Below are 15,511 nucleotides of genomic sequence, written 5' to 3'. Positions count from 1 at the left end.
TCACCTGGTCATGACACCACCGGCGCCACCACCTGGATGCAGGAAGGTTCAGTCTTCCACAGCTTGGACCAAGAGACGTCCCTGTCCACTGTTTGATGTGTCTGATATGTTATATATATTATGAGGTCAAATTATGCAACCTCTCTTTACCATCATGATCTACACAGATACTACCACAGGAGGGCGCCAGACTGGTACGCACAAGTCCTTTAGCAGGCCTGGAAATATTGACTCCATATAGTGTTGCACATAAATGTAAAAAATCAGACTATTCCCATATATATATATATATATATATATATATATATATATATATATAATAAATGAGTCCAGCCAAGTAATGTGTTGAGTCACAGTGACCCTCCACACTGTGATGGGGATGGAGTGTGGGTAATGAAAAGCTCTGGACTGCTGCTGGCTTCCACCTGCATCCAGCATGGCAGCATCAAGCGCCCCCCTCCGCCTCTCCTCCCACCCTGCAGCCTTCAGATGGATCAATGAGTGCAAATGAGAAGGACAACAGCAATTTCCTTCTATCTAGCCCGGGTAACATGTATCAATCACCCAGCAGGCAGCTCACTTCATAGCTCGTCACGTTGCATCGGCGGCGGCGACGTGGCGGCCCACTGAAGCCCAACAGGCTGGAGTGATCTGAGCCAGATTCCTCCCACTAATGGAGACTATTAGAGAATCTGTGGCAGATCGCTGCTTTAAAATATTCAGGCTGTGTTTTTGTGGGCTAAATTAGCCGTGGAAATTCTCGCGGAGAGAAAAATGGTTTCATTTAGAGCCACCGTGGCTTCAAACCTTTTCTACAGCAGCATCCTGTCAGGTTTTTAATGGAAATAAATACAGGCTTTATCTTTCTGCTGGAGTGAGTCTGTGCCTGAGAAAACACCTATAAATCTATAAGTCTGTCATAAAAGGGAGATTTTTATATGGAGAACCTCCTGCTCCATAGGGGGCGCTCTCAAATGAATTCCTCCGCTTACTTCATGATCACGTTGAAAGTAAAAAGACTTGTTTTTAGCTGACTAAGCTAACGATTTGCTAACGTAGACAGAGACCTGAGTTAAGTCAACTTTTGGGCTTCTGCTTCCTGTTCAGAGGAGGACGTAACACTCTCATAAATAGCTGCTAACGCTAGCTAGTGCTAAGATTGGCCTTGTTGTTAACGTCCACTAAACTAATTAGCCTTCTGATTCTGATTCCTGATCATCAAAGGATGTTTATCTTTGATGGGTTTGTCCACTAAGCTAAATAGCTGATAAAGCTAGCTACATGCTAATGTAGAGTTTGAACCATCTAGTGTCTGCTCCTGCCCCTGGCTCCCCGGAGGACGTTCATCTTTGATAATGTTTCATGTAAGAATGCTTTAGCTTATAGTTGCTAATGCTAATTTTGATGTTGGGCTTGTTTAAGTCAATATTGGCTTTAGCTTCTGGTTGCTGTTGAAAAGGAAACAATTATCTTTCATAGTGTAATTATAAAATACTTCCACTAAGCTAACTAGCTGCTAATGCTACATCTGCTTCTGTCTCTGGTTCCTTTTCATCGGTTTGTATATGTATGTATACACAGACTTTATATGTTGAGCCAAACTCTTTGTTTATGAACTTTTCATTCATGAAACTCAGCTCCATACATCTACGGAGGCATCTTCTAGTGCTAGAAATCGTTTCCAGCAGTGCAGTGATCACAGCAGACAACACAAGAAGAGGCTGCGATGACTCAAAGCAGCGCTTTCCCCAGATAGCGTCCTCCAGCACTGTTAAGGTCACATCTGAACGTTCTTCTCGGTGCCTGCAGGGGATGTTAACAGTTGCCAGGATGAATGCATAGCAAGCAGCAGCAGAGGAGAAGACACCAGAGCTGTGTGTGTGTGTGTAAATCCATTCCTATTCATCTCCAGTAAATGTTATGTTAAAGATTCACTCCCTGTTTTTATTCATGATGCCCCTTCAGTCCCCAAATGTCTCCTCAGACCACTGCTGATACTCTGAAAGTGTGTGTGTGTGGTATGACTGCTGGACTTTCACCTCCAGCCGTCCTCCTTTTGTTCTTCAGACTCTTCTCTCTTTCTTTGCACAGTCATGACATGGACGTGAAGCTGAGCCGCAGGAGCAGCTCTGTCTGGACTCTGCAGGTCTTTCAGAAAGTCATCAGCAGGGAGACGACAGAAAACAGTAAATGAGGAGTTATTGTAATTATTATGATGATTATTTTACTGCAGCTGTGCTATCAATCAAATATTCTGTAAATGTTATCCCTTCACTGTGGGTCTGTTAATATTTACTTTAATAAGTTGAATATAATAGAATAAAATAAAATATAGACTGTACTTAACAGGTGAGGAAAGCCGGTGGTTGGTGCTGAGCTGCTTCCTGTTAAAGGGGTTTTTCCTGACACTGTTGAAGAGCTTTGAGACAATTCTATTAAAATAATCTATCTATCTATCTATCTATCTATCTATCTATCTATCTATCTATCTATCTATCTATCTATCTATCTATCTATCTATCTATCTATCTATCTATCTATCTATCTATCTATCTATCTATCTATTCACCCACCCATCCATCCATCCATCCATCTATCTATCCATCTATCTATCTAAGACTCAGCATCAAATACCTGGTTAGGTTTAGGGAGAAGTCGAGGTTTGGTTCACTGCAGAGATCTGAGTTCAGATAAAAAGCCAAAGCGAGCTCCTCTGTATGGCTCTGTGCACGCCCTGATGAGACCGGCTGCTCCCGCACAGAGAGACCAGCTTTCAGCTGCAGAGCAGGCTGTATACGTGTACATATGACAGATCGCAGGCATCGGCTAAATAGGAAACAGAAGGCTCCATTTGGGGTTCACCCAAAGGTCTGCCGCATCCCGCCGCTGCTGCCATGCATTTATTCTAAAATGGCTGCTGGTTATTTGTGCATTACAGGCCTACTTTGAGTGATACCATTCTCAGTTTAATGTGGAAGAGGTGGGAGGCGGCTGGCCATCCGTCACTGGCTCCTAAAAGTCACAGAGTGAGAAATGACAGAGTGCGGCCAGGACATTGTTCAAACCCCCCAAAAAGGCCAACACCTCCATAACTGCTCTATAAAAACAGAGAGGCCGGTAAGCTGCCTGCCTCCGCCTGCCTCCGCCCGCCTCTCTCTCTGTGACAGGAATTAGATGGTTAGATAAACAGCATGCAGAGGAGAGCTGACATTTCAGAAAACTGAGAAAATTGTAAAAAGAAGGGCACAGAGCCCCCTGTAAAAGGCCACTCAGTTAAACTAAGCATTTGTTTATTCGGCTGTATGAAACCCTATTTGTATTCCTGTCAGAGGCTGCATGAAACGGATGGAGGTCAGTGTGTGCAGTCCAGACTCTGTACTGTTTAAAACCATGGCGGGGGATTAATAACAGCTCTGCTGCACTTCCAGCAGAGAGAGCCTCTCTGGATCCACTCAGCCACACAGTCTCGATACTGGTTAGATAGTTGTAGAAAATCAAGGGTATGTCAATCCTTAGAAAAAAAAAAAAAAAACTTTGAATAAAGTTTTATATCAACTGAAAAACTAAAGACACTATGGCATATATCTGTGGATGCTCTGATTCATCCAGGGCATAGTCATGGTGGTAATGTTTGAATCTCCCTAAACTCACAGTTAATCCAAACAGGCAAAAAAAGTGGAGCATAAGCAGAGCTGAGATGGAAGGGCTTCTGCTGAAGCAGGAATGTAGAAATGTCCACACCTATCGCTGAAGCAGGCATCATTTTGAGTCTGATAACAAGTTGACATCTTTATTTTTGCTGTGAAGTTGGACAGTCTATGGGGATTGAGTCTCTTTTGGAGCCGGCGCCCTACAGACCGTAGGAGGAACTGCAGGTTTTACTGGTGAACATCTGACAGAAGAAACAGATGATCGATCACCTGTACGACAAATTTCAACCAAATATTCTGAAGCTGAAACTAGCAAAAACCTTGCACGTGGGAAAAGCAGCATGTAGCTAGCCATTTAGCATGTTAGCAGAGGAGGTCATGTAGGCCTGGTAATGTGGTTGGTGCTCTCATAATCTACCTCAGCAGGTAAAAGAAGCACAGTTCCTCTGACAGTACCCTCACAAATCTAGATTGATTGATCCCTAGGAGCATTTTATGAAACCCATTTTTAAAGAATAAAAGTGTGGGACACTAACAAATATAAAAAGGACAGTGACAGTAGATGTTACCAAACAGATGCTGCAATCTGCTGAGTTTTGGAACAGCTGAACAGGTGATGTCTCACCTCTCAGTGACGGAGGGGAGGTGAGAAGAAGGAGGGAGGCAGGCAGGGAGGGGGGATTGAAGAGCTATCACAGGCGAGAAATGTCATATTTGCATATCTCAAAAATACATCACAGGACAGCCATAAAGCAGCCCGTGAACACAGGTATGCATAAGGAGGGAAATGTACGCTCCTTCCCTGGAGAGCGCTGTTTATGTGAAGGGACGGAGCTAAAGGCTAGAACCCATAAAACAGAACGCAGGCACTTGACAAGGTCGTGTTGAGCCTCGTTTTATTTGACTGGACTGAAGTCTTGTCCCGCAGGGACCGTGGAGCTGAATGGGTGCACATCAGTAGGCTCTGGACTGAAGTGCCAGCTTCACCTGCTACCACAGTTCTGTGTGTCATTAACTGAGAAGGTGGAATAAAACTGTTTTTCTACAGGAGGGCAGCTCAGCGCTCATTCTTGATCTGAAGCTGCAACATACGTAGCGTCTTTCAGCCCGTCTGCTTCACTCAGCCCGGCGCCAATATCTCAATTAGAGCTTTCCAACAAAGGTCTCACACGGAAGCCCCGTAATTTCTCCCATCACCGGCAGCCTCACTCCCCTCCAAACAATAGCACCATCTTGTTTTGATTTGATTAAAATAGATTAATTAATTACCATGCGCCGGGGCTGTTGTTTGTGATTAATGAGGCAGCAACACCTAATCAGCTGGCAGAGGAAGGAGCCCGATTGGCCGTCCTCCCCGTCTCACCTGACTGTTTATTACTCGCCTAAACTAAACCTCATTGGACCGTGAGGCTCCAGAGACGGCTGGCGTCCTGACGCGCTCTGAGGGCTCTCAGGAAAGAACTGATCCGCGGTGACCCGAGAGAGTTACAGTCTTCAGTCTGGCAGGAAGGAAGCGACGCTGACAGGTGAAGTAAATCACATCAAACAAGCTCTGAGTGTCATCGCGGAGGATTACAGAGCAGGCAGAGCCCTAACCCTGACGTCATGGTGATCAGCAGAGATTATTCAGAAAAGTAATTAACAAAGAAGTGAGAGATGTTTTACTGCTGGAGAATATGTGTTTATATCAACACGGTGCTGCTTTCTACTCACTTCTCCTCACCGGGAGAGTAGTGGACCGACTTCGAGAGGTCAACAGCTAGTTTAGTTTTCAAATCTGGCTATCACACACGCGTGTCCGCGCTCAATCCAGCTTAACCCGGCTTGTTTGTTGTCCTCCAAACCACTAGGTGGCGACTTGTAATATACAGAGTCCGTTCACGCCACAGTAGGACTGCGTGTGCATGCGTCATGCGTTTCTTTTTGTCCTCTGTTGCTCGTTCATTGTTTTTTTGTTAAAAAAGCAGTTTATGCCTTTATAGCCCTGTGGAAACTCAGGGCAAAGCTGTTGTAGTTCGACGGTTGTTTACATACGACTTTTGTACGCAACCCGGATGCTGTCCCTGTGAGTATCACGTCGCTGGCAGGATTCGCTAGCCACATTTGCGTTCAGACCTGAGCCAGATGTAAGCCAATCCAGATAGATCCACCTCCGAGAGGAGGATTGAAATCAAACCAGATATATCCAGCCTGGATTTCCCCAGTGTGAACGGGGTCTAAAAGCTCCTTACACTGCTGACTGTGGCTGACCTGCACAGGTGGATCTGAAGCACTGAAGTCAGAGAGCGTGGTTGTCAAAGCGGCTGGTGTTAAATAGAACAGTTTACCAGAGAAAGCTGCTTCCAGTCCATGAAGGACAAAGCAGTTCTGATTTCATCTGCTTATTAAGTGAATTAGTGATTTTACGTTTTTCTGTTGTTTTAAGCGGCAGCACAGTGACCAGAGGGCTCATTTGTTTGGCTGATGTTCTCTTCACTTCTCTCCCAGGCTTAATAAAGAGCAACATATTGGTGCCTGCTTTGGCAAAAAAAAAAGCAGGAGGGGATGAGGAAATGAACAGATATAACACAGACACCAGGATGAAGGATCGCAGGAAGTGAAAAACAGAAGCCAAGCAGCAGCAGCAGCCGCAGCCGGGCTGTGTTCCGGCGCAGCTTCCTCCGCTCCACCTCACACACACATAAATCACAGGCAGGACTGTCCTTGCATGATAGAGCCAAATTATTATGGCTAAACACACAAGAATACGGGATGATTAAAGTGTCTGCGGCCTTCTAAGAGGAGATGGAGACATGATTTATTACCCTCCACACAGCCGCGGACTGAACAGAATGCTCAGAATCCTTCCTGCATGGCGGCTTCCTCATTGTTTCAATGGAAACACACTGTACGTGGACAGCTGTGAGGACAGGAGCTGTGTGTGAACGCTTCGTTCATCCGCCTACACTTCAGCCCGTCCTCCGTTTAATCCAGGACTCAGATGGCGGCAGGCTAATCTGGATGAATGACAGGTATCCACTCAGAGGTTTGTTAGCAGACGCGCTAACTTCACCAATGCTTTGCTAATTTACAGCTATTTGAATTAGAATTCTGTCCTTATCCATTCAGTAATTTGCTACATTGGAGCAGCGAGCATCTTGTTAGTGGACAAGCTAGTCCCCCGGTAAACTGTGCATCATCCAAAATATGGCCTTGGACCAGAAGTGTAGATTTTTTTTATATTGGTGGGGGAATTTAACCCTATCTGCACCCAATGAGATCTGTTTTTTCGGAATAGATCAATTTATTGGTGGGGAAGCATCTCCTCCGTCCATGCTAAAACTACGCCCTTGCTTTGAACATAAAACGTTAGCATCCTACCGGTTCCAGGGATTTAGTCTTTGGATTATTGCAGAAAATACACCCACTAGTATTATTAATATTGTGATATAATATATTTTATGCAATAAATAAAACAACTAAATTGTTGAGCGTTTGTTAACAACAAACATTATTGTCTCCGTTAGAAATCAGCAGATTATCTAAGATGTAGAGGAAGTCTAATTTTTGAATCACACCAGTCTGTTCACACAGTGAGTTATCGATAGGCTCCTGGGTTATTTGGTGGCCCCTTTAAAGGGTTAGAACATGTGTGCTGGTTGTATGTTCCACAGAGTGGTACAGACACTAATTTGCTGCTGTCTGTCTGCTGTCCTGTGTTCATCCTGCACTGTGATTGGCCTGATGCCCTTTCCAGGATATAAATTGTGAATACTCCTCACATTGCTAATCTCAGCACAATGCTTTTTTTTTTGCACATAAATTATCAATAAGTGAAATGTCAGCGGACAATGAGAGGAACGGTGTGTGCTTGACCCGTGTCTGTGGCCTCTCGGGTAAACAGTCCCCGGGTTGTAAATAATCCATGCGTCACGGCTGCTGCTGGAGATTTATTAAACATTACATCTGCATCAGGCGGTGTCCTGCATCCTGCCTGCTGATGAAGATAAAGCAGCAGGCTGGAGGCTGCTGTAGCATAGCAGATATATACGTACCAGCAAAGACGCAGCAAATTTACTGTACGGCCTTAAATACTGTGTGAAATCTGATATCTGACAGAGCCACTCGGTCAGCTAACCAGCTGTTCTATGTATGTCTTCAATAGTATGTGTATGCTGCGCTTGTTATTTACCATGTAGGTCAGCTATATTGTGCTATTTAACCCTTTAAACCCTAGCCATACTAAGGGAGAAAAATGCCTAAAAAAGACATTCCCAAACAAAATGAAGAAATGCAGCACAGCAGTAATGTGCATATGCATGTTCTCGGGGTGTAGAGTCTGTCATCTAGGGACCGCAGTGTTGAAAATATTGTGTCTATTAGTATGCCTGAGTAAATTAGAATGAACTAAAGGCCTTTTTGACAGCACTATGCTAACAATGATTCTACGTACACTATGATTCAGCTATTCCTTGGCTACAAATTTGATAGAATTTGAATAAAGCGCCAAGTCTTCACAAGGGGGATTTTACAGCAGCTGGGTATTGTAGTCGTTTAGATTATTTTGTATTATTCAATTCAGTAGCTTGTCCTCTTTCATGGGACTACAAAACTTGGCCACGCTGCAGCAGAATTTATAATGATGAACATGTTTTGTGTGGATGGTCACGCCTGCGTGCAGATCGGGTTTGACAGGATAAATAAAACTGACATTAACTTTGACTCACTATATTTCACATGACTTTCCTGCTGCTAACACGTCTTTGTTTTGTCTGTGCACTTTATTGCATCTATGCGGATGCAGCAGAAATATATTTCTGACCATTCATGAAATGTATTTGTCACCGTTCAGCAGCCTAAAATCAAACTTTATTGAATATATAAGATCTTGTGCACTGACAACTGACCTCTCAGTTTATTGTGTTGTTTTTCAGTTTTCTCTAGTTTTAAGCTCAGAACATGTAGCTGAAAAAAAAATTGCTGTCCAAACGTCGCTGCCCTTCACCTTCACAGACAGGAAGACGGAGAGACTGATGCAACACACGAGCCTGGGACAGGGTGAGAGTTAACCCACTCAGAGATGGACGCACACTCCCGCAGTGCAGCCTGCTGAAAGCCCACAAAGACCCTGTGAGTGGTTGATCTTTACAACAGGTGAAGAAGCGGGCTGAGCAGACCCACTGTGCATCACACTTCAGACATCACTATAAACCGATCCGACACAAAGAGTTAATGCGGAAACAATGAGTTTCAAGGCAGTGCTTAGTGTAGAACTCACACCCGAGCCGGAGTAATGGGCTTCAGGTGTTGAGCGTTAGCCTTGGGCGTCTGTAAATGGAAGTGAGAGCGTTTGCGAGTACATGAAAAGATTTGTTTTGCTAAGAGTGCTTAATGGCACTATAGCGAGAGGAACACAAACAGCGCTAGTGGCACCTTGCCACGAGAGTGCTTCACATCGCAGTGCTGGGATTTAAATGTGCTTCCTTCAGATTCAGATGAAGCACCAGGCACAGTAACGGAAAAAAACAAAAAAAAAAAACACCCTCGGCTAGAGATGCAAATTGCATTTCAGAAAGCTTGCCGGCTTCTTAACAGATTGTTCATATATCCTTAATTTTCTGTGTGAAAAAAACAAAAGCACAAACATCACTTCAGCTGTGCGTGCAGCCATCACTCCTACAGTGTGTTCTCCATTAGAATACATTACATTTAAAGAGAGGGAGCCAATTGTACTGAGGGTGCTCGGGATGAGCTGAGAAATGTTTATGCATGAAAGCATCCTCTTCCTCCCCCTCCTCCCTCCCTCCTCCTCCCCCTCCTCCCCCTCCTCCTCCCTCCCTCCTCCTCCCCCCTCCCTCCCTCTGATGCCACTGGAGTTCTTTTTGGCATTATTCAATTTTACCCTTCACCTCTCATTAACGTATGGCACTCTGTACATTGAGGAATTCAAACCTCCAATTTGCAGTCGCACTGATGGGTTTTTCAATTGACATGTGGATGCACCTGCACAGAAAGCACATGGAAATAAGCCTTAATGGTTATTAATGCTGCGTGGCTGTCGGGCCAGAGGAGAAAGAATCAAGGTTCTCGGAGGATTCGGTGGAGAATGTGGCGTGATCTAATTGAATTACGGAGGCATCTGACTGTACAGCCGGGTCTACTTTTTGTCACGGTTACATGTAAATTAAATAATACAGGACACAGAGACACACTGCTCCAAGACAGAGAGTGGATCAAAGGTTAAAATCATTTACCTGCAGTAGTATGGATACAATCACCAGCACAGAATATCTCTGTATTATAACATATTGTCTGGTGGAGCCATGATAACTTTTTTTGTTGTTATTTATGTGCAGCGGCAGCAACCTCCTCACCGTGAACTCTATGCAAATCAGAGTATTTTGTAATATGTGAGGATCTAAAGTTCACTTCTGAATAAGCGCCTGGTAAAACTATTTCATCTGGAGGGCCCTTCAGTGGCTGTTTTGAATATATCATGCGTGCAGATGGAGACTCTGAGAGCTCTAGACCTCAAGGTGGGATTGTTTCATCAGCTTACCGAAAAAGAAGAGAATGATGTTTGCGCCTCAGAATTCAAACCAACAACCCACCACCGCTCTGATCCCACAGAGCTCACACAGCAGGATTAACATGATTATTCTTCCAGGTGGCACCAACATGAATGGTTGAAAAACTGCAGTTCCTTCATTGGCCACTAGAGGCTGAGTCAATACCTAGAGACCTCCAGGTAAGAGCAAGGTACAAGGATGTTTGGGTCTGTACTGATCTCCACAATCACCTAATAAATCTTACTCAGAGCCTTCGTTGTTGCTAAGATACAAAAACATTGTCCAATACTTTCTTTCTCAAGATGTACTTTAAAGCAACGCAATAAAAACGAATCACAAGCTGTCAGTGGAAGCAGGAAGTAGAAATGATCTGATTTGAGTGGGATAAGGTGAGTCCAGCTCACCAACCTGGCTCAGAGTTTCTGTTTCCTGTTTTATTTTGGTAGTCATACATCCATCCATCCATTTTCTACCGCTCATCCGCGGCCGGGTAAGCAGTCTAAGCAGGGACACCCAGACCTCCCTCTCACCAGACACATCCTGAGGCATTCCCAGGCCAGCCACGAGACATAGTCTCTCCACCGCGTCCTGGGTCTTCCCCGGGGGTCTCCTCCAAGTGCACCTCCCCAGGGAGGCGTCCAGGAGGCATCTGAACCAGATGCCCGAGCCACCTCAGCTGACTCCTCTAGATGTGGAGGAGCAGCGGCTCTACCCTATCTCTAAGAGCGCCAATTGTGAAGTATACAAGGTTATTTACGCAATGACATGATACAGACCATGTATGTATTTGATTATATAAGCTTACACTTAGAGAAAAACACATCTATAACTCTTATAGAGAGTTAGGGAGGAACTCTCTGATGCGGTGAAGGCCGAAGCACTAGGAGGTACGGATGTAACATAATTCATCCAACATAGAAGGGGCAAAGTATTTCATAGTCATAAATATGTTAGACCAATTATGATAATTAGTAGGTGGAGATAAAGGGGCAACATGTCCCAATATGGGAATACCTACGAGGGTCTTGAAGAACTGTTTATCTATTATGCAAATGTACCTCAACTTTCAATAAAACAAGCCTGTGTCCAGGGGAGGGGCAGAACACTTATGGACGGGAGTGAAGCAGACTGAAAGGCCTGTGTTCACTAGGTGTTCTCCCTTTTGCAAAAGGTGAAACTACAAAACCCAGGGTATTTTCTTTCACTCAATGTTCTGAATACAGGAGACGGAATCTGACAATCCGTGGTGACCAGGGAAGGTCACGACACCAGCCACCCTTCGAAGGTAACTCATTTTGGCCGCTTGTATTCGCGATCTCATTCTTTCTGTCATTACCCAGAGCTCATGACCATAGGTGAGGGTAGGAACGTAGATTGACCAGTAAATCGAGAGCTTCGCCTTCGCCTTCAGGTCTTCCATTTTGGTAAACCACATAACCACCACCAGGATGTCTCTGCAGAGAGAAGTCCCACTCTCTGAACCTCCTGCTCAATAGGGGGCGCTATTGACAATGAAGAATATCCAACATTTTGACGCAGCCAGCGAGGAGCAGCAGAACCCCAACAGAGATTTATACATATATACTATTTAGAGGACTAGCTCATGTGCGACCTCTAGGTGAATTGACAAAAATAGGTTGAGGGATGCCAAAAAAGGGGCCTACAAAACAGGAAGAGAACCATGAAACACAAGAGAACTGACATTTCAACATAAAATGACATGAGGAAGGAGAGCTACCACAATAGAACAGTACATACAACAGAAAGTGGTGCTAAAAAGTGGGTCTGTGAGCAGAAATGTTGCGTTACCGTTACCCAGCAGACCTGCCTTCAGTTACATTGCTGCCGCAGTGCCACTGCTGTGAACGTCCTCGGCGGTAATGCTAACATATTCAAACAGCTTATTTGTTAAAATCGGGGTTATACTGCAGGATTTCTGCTGCATTACAGTCAGACATGAATACTTATCATTCCCATTTAAAGTGCGGGCTCGACTGGTTATTTTAGCGCAGGACTTGCTGTGATTGCAGTGTTGAGTGAAGCTTATGAAGGTCACTGAACCCATCTAGCCTCCGCCACTGCTTAATGGCTTCACTGCAGGCCCTGCTGCTCTGCCTCCACCTCAGTCAGAAGACTCACAATGCAGCACTCTGCTTCCAGTGAGCAGGACGAGCGCCGGCTGCCGCAGACACGCGGGGGTCAGAGGTCACAGAGCTCAGCGACATTAGACACGCGCCAGCAGCACCGTAGGAAGGCGGTCATATTTAAACACTGATTGTTTCAGCTCGTTAGTAGAGACTGTCAGATGTCAGTGTGGTCATGAAAGGTCATTTTAAAATCTGGTCTTCACCAAGAGTCTTTGTCATAGTTTCATAGTGTCATAATCATAGTGTCTTATTTCCTATATTCCCTGTGTTATGTTGTCACTTCTTGTATATTCACTTTATCTTTGTGCAGATATCTTTGCCCGTGTGTCAGGCTGTTTTACTTCCTGTCTTCCTTCTGTCATTGGCTGCATGAGCTGACTGTACACCAGCTGTTTCATCAGCAGTCTATACTAATTTAGACAGAATGTAGCACACGGCTACAAGTGAGACACACGACTTTCAACAAGTTCACACGTTCACACACCACACATGGCATTTCTCAGGCGGAGAAATGGCGTTAGCGACTGATCGGCCAATCAGAAAATAGAATGTCTGGTTGCCGGGTGAGGTCTGAGCTTCAGCTGCAAGCGTAACATGGATCAAACACATACCAGAGACAAAAACCTGTTCTGACCTCCATACATTCTCCACATCACAGTATAGAGCTTCTGTAAGGTGCGACTAGTCACACTGTCCTTGACTCTGCTTGTAATTCCTTACATAAGATCATCTTGTGTGGAGAGAAGCTGTCAACCCGCAGGGTGCTGGGCCAGTTACATCATATCCTGGGCCTTGGTGAGGCAGAGCTTGTCTGCACGCTGTCAGCAGGCTTCACTGGTTAACGCCGACTACGGAAGCTCGGCCCCAGAGGTTATAACCGGAGACCCAGGGAGCCTCAGCAGGTTCCTCAGTGTTTAGCACACCTGGAGCTCACCTGTCTGTGTGATGGAGTCATGGTTCCGTTTGTATAGGGACAGAAATCTGTTTGTTTTGAATGAAAATTTAATTACTTTTATTACTGCTTTTGCATAAATTGAACATTAAAGGTCGGGTAGGAGAGTTCATTCTGATGCACTTTTTGTTAAATTAGTGTAACTTCTCTTTACAATCCGATAGCAACCGATTAGTTCGGCAGTTTCGCTTTAAAACAAAGAATATGAATCATCTGTGGAAGCTATAAAACACTAAAAACATCAGCCAATCCTCTGGTGGACCCTGTGCGTATAGTTGGCTGGTCGTCACTCTCTTCCCGCTCTGCGTGCACCAGAGAGGTACGTGCATGATGGCCGAAGTCACAGACTGGTTGGGAGGCGTGACTTCAGGGTGAGCTCCGAGAGAACGGGGCGTGTGTTTACTCTCAAAATCTGGCTGACTCTCACTGAGTTTTCAAAATCTCCTACCCTACCTTTAATATATAAATGGGAGCTCCACATGATGTAGATGTTTGCTTCTACAAACCAGCTTTCACTTCATAACTCATACAAACAGATTTGAGTTTATGTGAAGTAATATTGTGATTTTTTTGTATATTTTACATTCAGTAATGGTATAATTGAAACATGCTAAAAAATGTGGGTGTAATTTCTAATGAAATTGTGCATCTCATATGATGCATTCAAGTACCATCAGGAACGTTTTGAAAAAGTCTGACTGTCTACAGTTTCTGTCTGTGTAGAAACAAGAAGCAGACATCGATGGTGAAGTTTAAAAAAAAACATGCTTCAAGCGATGCTGCGTTTCCAGTGATCCTGAAGAACGTGAAGACAAACTAAAGCTGGAGAAAGAGGCATCATGCTCCAGGTGAAATCTTTGAGATTCACGTGCAGATCAGGGAGGAAGAAGTGATGATGGGCCCCCGGAGACAGCAGACAGCTTGCAGCTCTTTGTTTCCCCTCATCTTCATAATCATAAGGCACCCTGGGTGCTGCAGCTGTGCCAATATTGTGCGAATGGGCCCCACATCAACGTGTGTGGGTAGCAGTTGGGGTGGGGTGGGCGGTAGGTGGGCGGGTGGGTGATTATATTACTCCATAAGCCTCGGCGCTCGGGCTCCTCTGCCTGTCACACACTGGAAAGGAGTGTGGAGGGACCTTTGAAAACAGGAGGCTCGAGAATTACGGAAATTGGATCAAATTTTGAAAAATGGCTCTCAATTCGAACACCCCGCAACCCCAACTCACCCTCCCTCACTTTTCATTCACTTCCCCTGACTGCTTGGTATTCTGCTCCGCTGGTAAACAACCTAATAAAAAAAAAGAGACTGCAGGAATATGAAATGCAGCAGCTCTCTGCACAGACACCAGCAAGCACATGTTCAACACTGACGCACATTCATCAGCAAACAGCGAAAACAAGTGCTGAAAGTGGAGGCGAGGGCTTCAGATAAATGTAAGCTCCGATCACGCAGTTTATATCCGAACAAACTTTTTATTCTGCTTTGATTTTTTGTTATCAAATCTCACACTCATTGCGCCACACCTCAAGAAAAGTCTATGAGCGCCGAGATCCATCCCCCCATTCTCCGAACTGTATCAGGGCTGCAGGGTCAGGTAGGAGTGTAGGGGCATCAAACATTCCACAAGCTTCTAAAAATCTGTAAAGGAATCATGAAGATGTGCAGAAGTGATCAACAGACAGCCTCCTCTGTGATTGTGTTATGGTGCATAGCATCGTAGCACTTTCAGCAGTCGCTAATGAACGACACAACGAGGCTGCAGGACACGAAGATCTTCCTCTGAATATGACTTTTTATTGGAAAGACGCAGTGTAAGTGCAGCAGCAGATTATAACAACATTAGAAGCAAACATCAACTTTCATCACACATCAGGGAGAACATCAGCAGCGACATCAGACCGTCGCATTCTATTTAATACGCCGTCATTAACTGAACAGCATCCTTCTGCACGTTGTGTTTATGATATTTTATTGTAGTGATAATCATTATGTGCTTATTATCCCATGTAATGCGTTCTGAGCGTCACTTTGAGTACAGTAATGCAGGCTCTGATTGCTTATCATGAACCCTGCAGTCGTATCTATATGGTGCATGTCAAATGTTTGTTGGGATGTGTTTGAAACCTTCAACTAATGGATGTAGCGATGATTTTTTTACAGTAAAAAACCAGGGACCTATGGATATGGATCTTACCCTACATAGGACCAGCC

Source organism: Parambassis ranga, chromosome 20 (assembly GCF_900634625.1).
Source record: "Parambassis ranga chromosome 20, fParRan2.1, whole genome shotgun sequence".
NCBI lineage: Eukaryota > Metazoa > Chordata > Actinopteri > Ambassidae > Parambassis > Parambassis ranga.
Note: the sequence above shows the minus strand (reverse complement) of the source record.